This window comes from Adiantum capillus-veneris, chromosome 2 (assembly GCF_014529385.1).
Source record: "Adiantum capillus-veneris isolate H3 chromosome 2, ASM1452938v2, whole genome shotgun sequence".
NCBI classification, from domain to species: Eukaryota; Viridiplantae; Streptophyta; class Polypodiopsida; order Polypodiales; family Pteridaceae; genus Adiantum; species Adiantum capillus-veneris.
This window is the reverse complement of record NC_140932.1, coordinates 107,581,136-107,592,013: the sequence shown is the minus strand read 5'-3', so window position 1 is coordinate 107,592,013 and position 10,878 is coordinate 107,581,136. Positions and strand designations below refer to the sequence as shown.

At 45.1% G+C, this 10,878-nt stretch overlaps 1 long non-coding RNA gene across 1 annotated transcript; it reads right to left on the bottom strand.

The window, feature by feature from the left end:
- Positions 1 to 3,673: 3,673 nt before the first annotated feature.
- On the bottom strand, positions 3,674 to 5,519 carry LOC147463353 (uncharacterized). Its single transcript, XR_015190194.1, has 2 exons — positions 4,168 to 5,519; positions 3,674 to 4,075 (listed from the first exon to the last, which is right to left on the bottom strand). It is a non-coding gene; the product is annotated as an uncharacterized LOC147463353 (long non-coding RNA).
- Between the last annotated feature and the right edge of the window lie 5,359 nt (positions 5,520 to 10,878).

Below are 10,878 nucleotides of genomic sequence, written 5' to 3'. Positions count from 1 at the left end.
GAATCAGAGTGGCAAGAAGCTTAAATGCTTACGCACTGACAATGGTGGAGAGTATGTTTCAAAGGCCTTTCAGGACTTTTGTGAGTCAAAAGGTATAAAATGTGAACTTACTGCTCCTTACAATCCTCCTCAAAATGGTGTTGCTGAGAGGATGAATAGGACCATACAAGAGAAGGTCAGAAGTATGTTGTCTAATGCACAGCTGCCAAATGGGTTTTGGGCTGAAGCTGTATCAACAGCTGTTCATCTTGTAAATAGATCTCCTAGCAAGGTTTTGCAGAAGGATTCAGTGCCAGAGATGGTATGGTCAGGCAAAATGCCCTCATACAAGCATCTTAGAGTCTTTGGTTGTGAGGCATATACTCACGTTCCAAAGGAATTTAGGAACAAACTTGAGCCAAAGAGTAGAAAGTGCATCTTTCTAGGCTATGGTAATTCTCGTGAGATGGGGTACAGACTTTGGGATCCCGAATTCAGAAAGGTTGTCCGCAGCAATGATGTTCACTTTAATGAATCCAAATATCATTCTAAACCAGAGAGGGTTGAGGAGATTAGAAGAGTTTTCTTCCAAGAAGATGGACCTGCAAGTGCAAGACAAAATGTCAGGGCTCAAGAGGAGCAAGGACAGGATAGAGTGGAACCACAGGTTGTGGCTGAGTCTGAGCCACCTATTGTGCGTAGATCTGGGCGTGTCACGCGACCTCCTGATAGGTTTGTTTCATCTATGAACTATGTCATGTTGACTGATTGCAATGAGCCTTCATGTTACAAGGAAGCAGTGCAAATGAAGGACTCTGGGAATTGGCAATTGGCCATGCAGTCAGAGATGACAGCTCTGCATAAAAACAAGACATGGAAGCTAGTTAAATTACCACAGGGAAAAAAGGCTCTACCTTGTAAATGGGTTTACAGGTATAAGATCACCGCTCATGATAGTCAGCCAAAGTACAAAGCAAGGCTTGTTGCCAAGGGCTTTAAGCAAGAACAAGGCATTGACTTTGATGAAGTCTTCTCTCCGGTGGTCAAAATGACTACATTGAGATGCTTTCTTGCATTGGTTGCCATATAAGATTTGGTGTTGCACCAAATGGATGTCAAGACAACGTTCTTGCATGGTGATTTAGATGTGGAAATTTACATGCAGCAGCCAGAAGGGTTTGTTGAGAAAGGCAAGAAAGATTGGGTATGCCAGTTGTTAAAGAGTCTTTATGGCTTAAAACAATCACCGAGGGCATGGTACCATAAATTCCACAAGTTTATGCTTTCTCAAGGCTACAAACCTAGTGAGTTCGATCACTGTCTATATACAAAGAAGGCTAAGGATGGTAGTTGGTTGATCCTTATTTTGTATGTGGATGACATGTTGATTGCTGGCAAGCACCTGGAATAAATTTCAGCTTTGAAGTCAAAGATGGAAAAATCGTTTGACATGAAAGACATGGGTGAGGCAAGTCATATACTTGGTATGCGCATTGAGAGAGACAGATCAAAGAAGTTGCCAGAGATGCCTGTGTTATATTGTGATAGTCAAAGTGCTATACAATTGGCTCGCAATCCAGTTTATCACTCAAAGACAAAGCATGTGGATGTGAAGTATCATTTCATCAGGGAAATGCTCGAGGATAAGCAACTTCAGCTTGTCAAAGTTCACACCACAGAAAATCCTGCTGATCTACTTACAAAAGGACTTCCCTCAGAGAGCTTTGCGCATTTTCGCAAGCAGTTAGGTGTAGGGTAGTACATCACTTCTCTACATCTCTTGTATATTAGCTTGTATAGTAGCTTCTCTCACACTTAAAGTACCACATTGGACTTTAAGTGGGAGGTTGTTGGGGTATAAATCCCAATGTGGTCGCCCAGGTAAGTGGGCGGGCCGCCAGGTATGTACACATATTCTTTTGTAAAAACCTAATAAGAACTCACTATGCTCTACACATTACAGCAGAGCGAGTTCACCATATCGTCGTGCTCTTCTTCTTGCACTTTCTCTCGCGTCGCACTTTCGCTCGTACTCCTTCAATAAGTGCTACACTGGCTACGTGTAGTATGAGCCAGCCATTGTGTTGGCTATGGATATAAGAACACCACCAAGGACGGAAAGGTCCCTCGATCAAGGGTTAAATGTGTGTCTCATCAACACATGCAAAAGGGCCATGGTGGAGATAATGCACATCAAGTATGAGCATGACATGATTGACCCATTAATGTGTGACATGTCCTTTGGACGGTATAGAGAGAGAGAGAGAGAGAGAGAGAGAGAGAGAGAGAGAGAGAGAGAGCCTCAGGACTAAAGAACACGGGGTCTTGAATGAAGATCTTGTGATGGGATCCACGGAGGAGAACTCCACACACAAAAGCATAGGCGCGTGATGCTGGACGATTTTTAAAAAGTAAACTCGGACAAATTTAGTAAACTCGGACATCCTCACCTTAAACTCGAACCAACATAAGTATATGTGAATACACATTTGCCACAGCACCCGTCTAGGTTCAAGTCCGGGGGCCGTCAATTGCAGCCAAAATTTTTGTCACCGTCGGTTGTCCTCAAGATGCTCGCCCTCAATCCCTCGCTGTCGATCCCATGGCTAGGGGGTCATTTAAGGCCCCGTGCCATTTAGTCATGAGGGAGACAGAGCGTAAAGATATTTTCTTTTTGGTTTAAAAGACATTGTGACATGCTCTTAGTGTGACCAGCTTAGTTGGATAGGGTATGCATGCCACATTACACATGGCCTTGCACTTGCATTTTGAAGGCGCTAGTATGGCTGGCCGCCTCCGGCGGCCTCTCTCTCTCTCTCTCTCTCTCTCGTGCAATGCTCAATGTCATCATGGCCATAGGGCACACTGGCCACGTGGAGGGATAGTTTCCTACGACGTTAAAACTCTCTTCTTCTTTTTCCGCTCTCTCTCTCTCTCTCTCTCTCTCTCTCTCTCTCTCTCTCTCTGTCTCTCTCTCCCAAAAAAATACATACGTGTATGTGTGTATGTGTGAAAAATTGTGTGCAACGTCCTCCTGCAAAGATATTGAACGGACCCTCCCATCCAACCCTCTCACTCTCTACATCCACGTGGTGAGTGCAAGGGCCAAGCTAGCTCCTCGTCGTCCAGAGTTGCATGAGAGAATAGAGGTGTCGGTGGTATCAGAGGATCCACCACTATCGTGTCCAAGAGTAGAGCTTGCTTGCTTATCGAGAGCTACAACTACTACCGTGCGAGGTAGACAATACGCCAAGCATTGTTAGATGGTGCAAGCTATGCTTGCATTAGCGAGAACTTGACACATGTTTCAAAAACTATGAGCCAGAAGAAGAAGGGAAGAAATTTGTAGAGTCGTTAGGTATAGAAATCATGAAAGAGAGAGAGAGAGAGAAGGGGGGGGGGGGGGGGGGGGGGGGGGGGGACCCAGCTACTACAATTGCGAGAAGAGAGAGAGAGAGAGAGAGAGAGAGAGAGAGGAGAGAGAGAGAGAGAGAGAGAGAGAGAGACTTGTTGGTTGCTCGCTTGCAGCTAATCATGTGCTCTTGGTGGTCACTGATTCACTGGCACTCTTTGTGTGTGTGTGTGTGTGTGTGTGTGTGTTTGTTTTGTTTTTTTTGGGAGGGGGGGGGGGGGGGGGGGGGGGGGGGGGGGGGGAAGAGATGTATAGAAGTAGAAAAGATATCAGGATTACAAAAAGTCGAAGAGAACATGACAAATTAGAGGATGAAGATACGAAGTAATGTAGCCACAATGGGGATCATAGTCACAAGCATTGCAGACCCATTCACAAAGCATCATGATCGCAGGGATGCCAGCGATGGCGTCCTCGTTCTGAAGAGCGGGATTGCAAGAAGAGCAGTTGCAAGTTGGGCGCTTATTGAGTTCACCCTGTGGGATTAGATGAGGATTAATCACTTGCTTTAGTTGTTAACCGCAACCATTTGTCCTTATAGTACTGATGCGATGACGAACACGGAGGACGTTGCAGCATCTCCTCGACCCCTTAACTTGGGCTATAAAGCCCGCGACGAACTGCGAACCACAGAACTCGAATGTAGGAATTTGACCTGTTCAAATAGACTGCGCAAAGAGGCACCTGCACAAGAGACACACTTTAGTACTGCTCGATCGAGAGAGAGAGAGAGAGAGAGAGAGAGAGAGAGAGAGAGAGAGAGAGAGAGTAGTTACCGTTTGCCGCGAGCCTCAGTTCGAGGGGGGGGAGAGAGAGAGAGAGAGAGAGAGAGAGAGAGAGAGAGAGAGAGCATTTACAGTGTGCAATGAGCCTCAGTTCGAGGTGGGAGGGAGAAAGAGAGAGAGCGCGCAGTTACTCTGAGCCTCGAGCCTCAGTTCGAGGCGAGAGAGAGAAAGAGAGTAGCTCGAGACGGGAGTCGGGACCTCAGCTCGAGGTATCTGCGCTCCGACATAGAGGCCGCGCAGAAGGATGCAAGTTCGACGTGGAAGCAGTTAGAAGAGAGGCTCAAGACTAAGGAAAACCTTAGGTTCGCCCCGTGGATCTAAAACCTGCCTTCTAAGATGCAACATATGCTAACTACTATGGATAGAAAAATTCACGTCTCCTTGTGAAGAGTTAGAGGACATGTATCAAAGTCAGTTTCAATATTACACAATCCAAAACTTGGGGAATTGTAAAGAGGCTTAATGCACTGTTGAGAAAATGATCCTCTCCGAAGGCAGTCTCCTTGGAATGCAATTATCAAGGGAGCGCTAGCAAAAGAGTTGGGACAGTTCTTCATGGATGTGCCAAAGGCCACCATCTCCCTAACTTCCATTAATTAATTTGCATGATTCGATTCCAAACGAATCTTCGAACTTGAAGCAAAGTCTCTTGGAGACCATTCCTGCGTGGTGGATTCTCCACGTCTAATGAACCCTCTCTGTATTGCATGCCGCCTCCTTCTGTCCCTCCAACTTTGCCCTCCCGCATGCTGGTTCGCTTGCATGCTCGGGCGCTGACCTCTCTCAGGAGAGTGCTGGCCACACCAGTGACAAAAAGGAGAGAGACATGGCGCCGTGGCGGCCTATGTCTGCTCAGCTGAGACAGACAGAATACGAGTACGAGAGAGAGAGAGAGAGAGAGAGAGAGAGAGAATTCGCATCTGCTCTCTCGTGCAGCTGCCCCACCGCCCTCTCTTTCATCGGCTCTTGCCCCTATCACTGTGCGTCCATCTCTCTTATCCATCTCGGACGTGCATGATGCCAATGCCCAGCAAGGCGACCCCTCTGCTGTGCGCCTTGCCCACCTGCGTACACTTCACCCTAGCATTGCTTTGCGCCTTGAAGTATTCAGAAAAAGCGGACGCCCTGCCCTATGTTCACAGCACGCTGAAAATCGCATACAGTCTTGCACTCCGTGCTACATGTCGGCCCCACGTTGCAGATCACTGTGAGGGACAAAGAGTGTCCACTAGCAGACCCCTTGCAGAGCAGCCCGCAAGAGAGAGCAGATTGCCTGCGCAGTGTCTGCTTCCAACCATCGCGTCCTGTCTCATGCTCGTCAAGAAAATAATCCAGCTTGCCCTGCCGCCTCCTCTAAAATCTCTCTCTCTCTCTCTCTCTCCACGTGCCCCTTCGCCCTTTTTTTCTCCTTAGAGTTACGAGAGCATCTGCGCAGATGCCAGTTAATGAGCCACGTTTTGGTCACCTACTTCCACTCACATTTCATAAGTGTGCTCTATGCACATGAAGTTTTGGACAAATTCTCACAATAATTCCCACATTGTGACTTACCTCAACATCATGAGCTTCTGTGAGGGAGGCACCGCATACTTAGCTAGGTACGATCCCGAGCAAGGGACCGTCGGGCCTCTGTGAGGGAGGCACCGCATACCTAGCTAGGTACGGTTGGGGGCAAGGGACCGCCAGCCCGACGGTCCCTTTCTCCCAATCGTACCTAGCTAGGTATGTGGTGCCTCCCGAGCAGAAGCTCATGATGTTATGCATTGTATGAAAAACACTTGAAAAGACTCCATTTTCCTACATGAGAAAATTTCATGTAGTTTCATGTTATCATTACATGTTGCAATTTACCATCTACCAAGGGAAAGGAGCGAGGCTTGAGACAAGGAAGCATTGTGTGATACTATTTGTTGATGCTTGCATCAGCTATGGTTGGAACACATGCTAAAGGTGGTGGGTGTTGGCATGACTCACCACCTCCCCCAATTTGCATCGCCTCTCAGCTACATGTGTGTGCGGACATGCCCATCCAACCCAAGACCAAAAGTGGGTCAATGAATTTTGTTTATAGCATATGACTACATGAGATTGCTCATGCGAACTTCTTTTATAATTCCACATGCATTCAAGAAGCAATAATCAAGAAAGAATAGGCGATCAAAGTTGCCTCTCAGAATAGGTGATCAAAGTTGCAGAGAGGCCTTCACTTTGCATCTAATGATAGAATCCAAGAGAGTTTTTGCTCCATTCATGTTAACGTACCTTGCAATAACTATAATCCAAGAGACAACACCCCAAACATCTCAAATCTCTCTCATTATTCATGACCCGTCAATTCAAGTTGATGTACTACTCTTAAAGTATTTAAAAGAATCTTTTTTTTTTTTTGCAAAACTCACAATTGTGAGTGGATAGTATTAAGAACATCAGAAATATACACCAACCTCAAGCTCAGACCGACGAGCCTTGAGGGTCATAAGATTACAAGTTTTCTGCTTGACAGAGAGACCACAACTACTCCTAGGCTTTACTTATTACCATGACATGTATGGTTCTAGACCAGTCCTCTGAGGCTTGTTGGCCTCCGATTATGTGGATCATCACTCTGCTCTCTTGTATGATTTCACAAAACCTTGCCACAGCCAGATCCCCCTCAAACACCCACGGTTCCTTGCTTGCCAAATATGGTGAAAGAAGTACTATCTGATTATTTGAGTGCAAACAAGAAGAGCATGACTCCCCATCCTGTTACTACCAAAGAGCAGATCAGTCTTGAAGAACTTAATTTTCCATGTCCTTTGAATCCACTTGCATATTTTCCCAGCCATGCCACTGATAGCCTGGCAACCCATGAAAAGGTGGGCTAGGTCTTCACTAGCTATTCTGCACCCTAAGCAGCGATCGGACCCGATTCCTCTTTCTTGTATCTTTACGGGCGTCAGCAGAGCACCCCACATCACTTTCCACAATAATGCCTTCATATACTGAGGCCACCTTGGCTTCCAGATGTTCTCCATGACTCCCTCCCACCGTTTTTCCGTCCAGTGCCTCTTCCATAATTTGTTGAGGGGGTACACCAGTTAGCCTCGTGTATTAATGCATGGTAAATGCCTTTAGAATGTGGTTTCCAAAAGAGGCTACTCCCGAGCCATCTCCAAGCGTCCCATTCAAAATTGGATTCACAAATTGGCATCACCACCTTATCAATCTCTTTTAACACCCTATATACTAGTAAGATCTCAAAGCCATTCAATTGAAATTGGATTTCTATAGAGTCAGCAGTTTTCTAGCACTTACTGTTACCATCCCAGAATTGCTCTAGTTGAACGAGCCCCTTATTATTCATATTCCTGGCCATTTCTATCCAATAGGGGCTTTGCGGTGGCCCTAATATTTTTGAGAGCCAAGGGGACCAGTGAAAAATGGAGTTCTTAAATTATCTGGTTTCTTCCCCACATTCCAAAACCTCATCTGCTCTTTTGCACTTCCTCATCAGTTCCCCTGAGAGTCCACCAGATTTAAGATAAGACCACTTCGGGGCGAGAAGATTGTCGTGCATCACAACCCCCTTCCACTTTCCCCCTTTCAATCTCAGTTTTACTGCATCAAGCATTTCCTTGGTCATGATAGCCCAAGCTTGGTCATGTTTAGCCAATGAGACCATAAATTTGGCACACATGGCCTCAGCATGGGATACATGGTTAAGAAACCGAGCACTCCTTGGTCTACTAGGCGAGCAACCACCTCCCATCTAGCCCACTGCCATGGCCGGGAGGTTTTCGTGCTGTTTTTCCAAAGAAGCCTTTTAACTGGTTTTAAGAATTCTTTCCAGTGACACTTGGCCATCTTGAGCACGGGGCTGAGGAAAGCAATATACGGCATCATATAAGAATTAATCACTCTAGTCCGGCTTTGGAAGGGGAGGAGAACAAACTCCCATCTTCTCATTTTTGAGCTTATTTTTTCAAGGACCCATTGAAAACTTTGCATGTGGGTTACGTCCACCCCTATGGGGGCTCCCAGGTGTGTGAAAACACTCCCTTTTGAGATAATCTCTCCTGTCCAGACTGAAGGGTCAAAAGAGTCATTCTCCGACAGGGAGATAAGCCTTGACTTCTCTGTATTTGACTTGGATCCCAAGGCCATGGAAAATGTTTGCACAATCTCCAGAGCTCTCCCAACCACTTGAGGGCACGGCTTCAAGAATAGGAACGAATCATCTACTAACATTTTGGCTAGTAGTTGGTCGTTGCCTGGTAATGCTAGGCCTTGAATCTCTCCCCGCGCAGCATTGGCTTCGAGCATCGCAATGAGAGGATGCGACCCGATGGCAAACAGCAAGGGGGCCAGGGGACATCCTTGCTTAATAGACCTTTTAACCTCAAAAGAGCCCACAATTATGTCATTGAACAAGAGCTCTGATTGGCTGCCAACGCCTAGTGTGCGTATGAGGCGAGAAAGACGAGGCCCAAAGCCCAGAGCTCCCATGAGTTCTTCTATATAGGACCATTCTATTCTATCATAGGCTTTGTCAAGGTCCAGCTACAACAAGATGCACTCTTGCTTGGAGAAGGATGTATGCTCAATTCCTACCATTGCTGCCAAGATATTGTCATATATAGATCTCCTTTAATGAACCCCTGTTGATGGGGAGAGATTATCCGACGTAGGAGGGGGGCAAGTCTGAGAGATACTGCCTTGTCAATAGTTTTGTATGCTACTGACATCATCATAATGGGACGCAATGTTTAAGTTGAGAGCAACAGATCTGTTTGGGGATGGCTTGATAATCCCTCTCTTAATACTTGCATCCAACGACTCTTCGGAAACCGCTTGATTGGCCATCTGTGTGACTGGACCCTTGAGATCATCCCAGAATTCCCTGAAGAATTCAGCTGTCAGTCCATCCCAACCGGGGGACTTTTCATTGCCAAGAGCTTTAAGTGCCGCTGAGCATTCATCTTTAGAGAAGGCCAACTCCATGCGGTTGGCTTCCTCTTGGGAAACCTTCTTTTCAACACTCCCAAGTAAAGACGCTCGGGATTCTTCCACTTCTTGAGATTGGGTCTCTGGCTGGCCGATAATTCGGCTGAGATAATTGAGCATAAGTCCAGCCATCTCATCTTGGTTTTGAATTGTATTCCCTTTCTCATCATCGAGCACTTGCACGCGGCCTCGACTCTTCCTCGCCTTCAAAGCCCTAAAAAAATGTGCTTTGTTAGCAGGCTCTGGTTGAAGGAACGTTTCCCTAGAGAGCAATCTTGCCTTCTTGATTTCCTCCAGCCAGGTGAGATTTAACTTCAAGCCATTGCTTGTGGTCATCCTCGATAGCCAATCCGGTAGCCTTCCTAGAGGCTAATTGAAGTATGTAAAAGAATCTTCAATGGTAGGATAGAATCAATTCCAAAGACTAGGTTGAATAGTGTTTTCTATGCCACTCAATATGCCCATTCTTCAAAATGCAACAACATTTCCCAATTTGTTTGTCCGTAACTGACAATTTTAGTGAGAATTAAACTAGGGTTTCTTATTTGTGGGCTCGGTTTCCCCATCGTCTTGTGGGTGATAGGGAACAAACTTATTGTAAATGAGCATGAACTCATTCAATAAGTGCTCAATCACCTCATTCAAGAAATGTGTCCCCCCACCAATCTTGGAAATATTCTATGGGTAGACAGTACCTTGTAAAGTTTAAACACATATTTGTTCAAGAATAAAGGTTTATTTCTTGCATCATTTTTGTGTGTTGATTTAGCTTTATCCATTTTTTCATATAGTCTATAGCTACAATGATAGCCTAAGTGTGGCTTCTATATGTTGCAGGTTTTATGGGACCCTCAAAGTCGATATCCCATTTGGAAAAAGCTCATGTGCCCATCATTGATTTTAACATCATAGAATCATTTCTATGAGGCATTCATGCCCTTTGGCATGCATCAAATCGTTTAACATACTCCGTATCTCAGAATAGTGTAGATCACCGAATCTTGCCATCATTATAGATCTTACTATCATGTCCAACATTGAGAAATGACCGCCCACTACACTAGCATGTCCTTGCTCTAAAATAGGAATGTACGTTGTTTCATTGACATATAATAAAACTTTTGGTCTTTATCCCACTTGTATAACATATCACCTATCGGAGTATAACTGTGAGCTTTGGTTTCAATAGCCGTTGTCTCCTTTTGCTCATGTTTTTAGAGAATGTGCAATTGCAAAGAAACTGCACCAACTGTGTGCTCCACTTTGGCACTATCATTACTTGAAATAGTTTGGCATGAGGTATAAAACTTACTTGTTGGCACAACTTGCATGCATATGAACATCATGTTTCTTAAAAATCCAATAGACACCCAATCATTTGAGTCTTTTAACCATCCGCCGATCTTCCAAAAAATGCAAAAATGTTATAGTCTTGTGAGCTTGACTCAAATATGCTCGTTGTTTGTGAGGTTCTATGCACAACAACATTATTTTCTCTAGTGTCTCTCTATATAGTCTCCCTACTAGTACGTGATACATGTAGTTTGTTTAATTAACTTGAGAATAGCTGGCAATGCTATATCTAAATCCAACTAAGAAATGATCATTATAGTCACTATTTTCTTAGAAAACCTTGGTATCATTTCTAAGCCATGTCTACAAAAAAGAGATAAGCATCTGGTAGATAATCATCCACCCCATTTGTGCACAGGACTT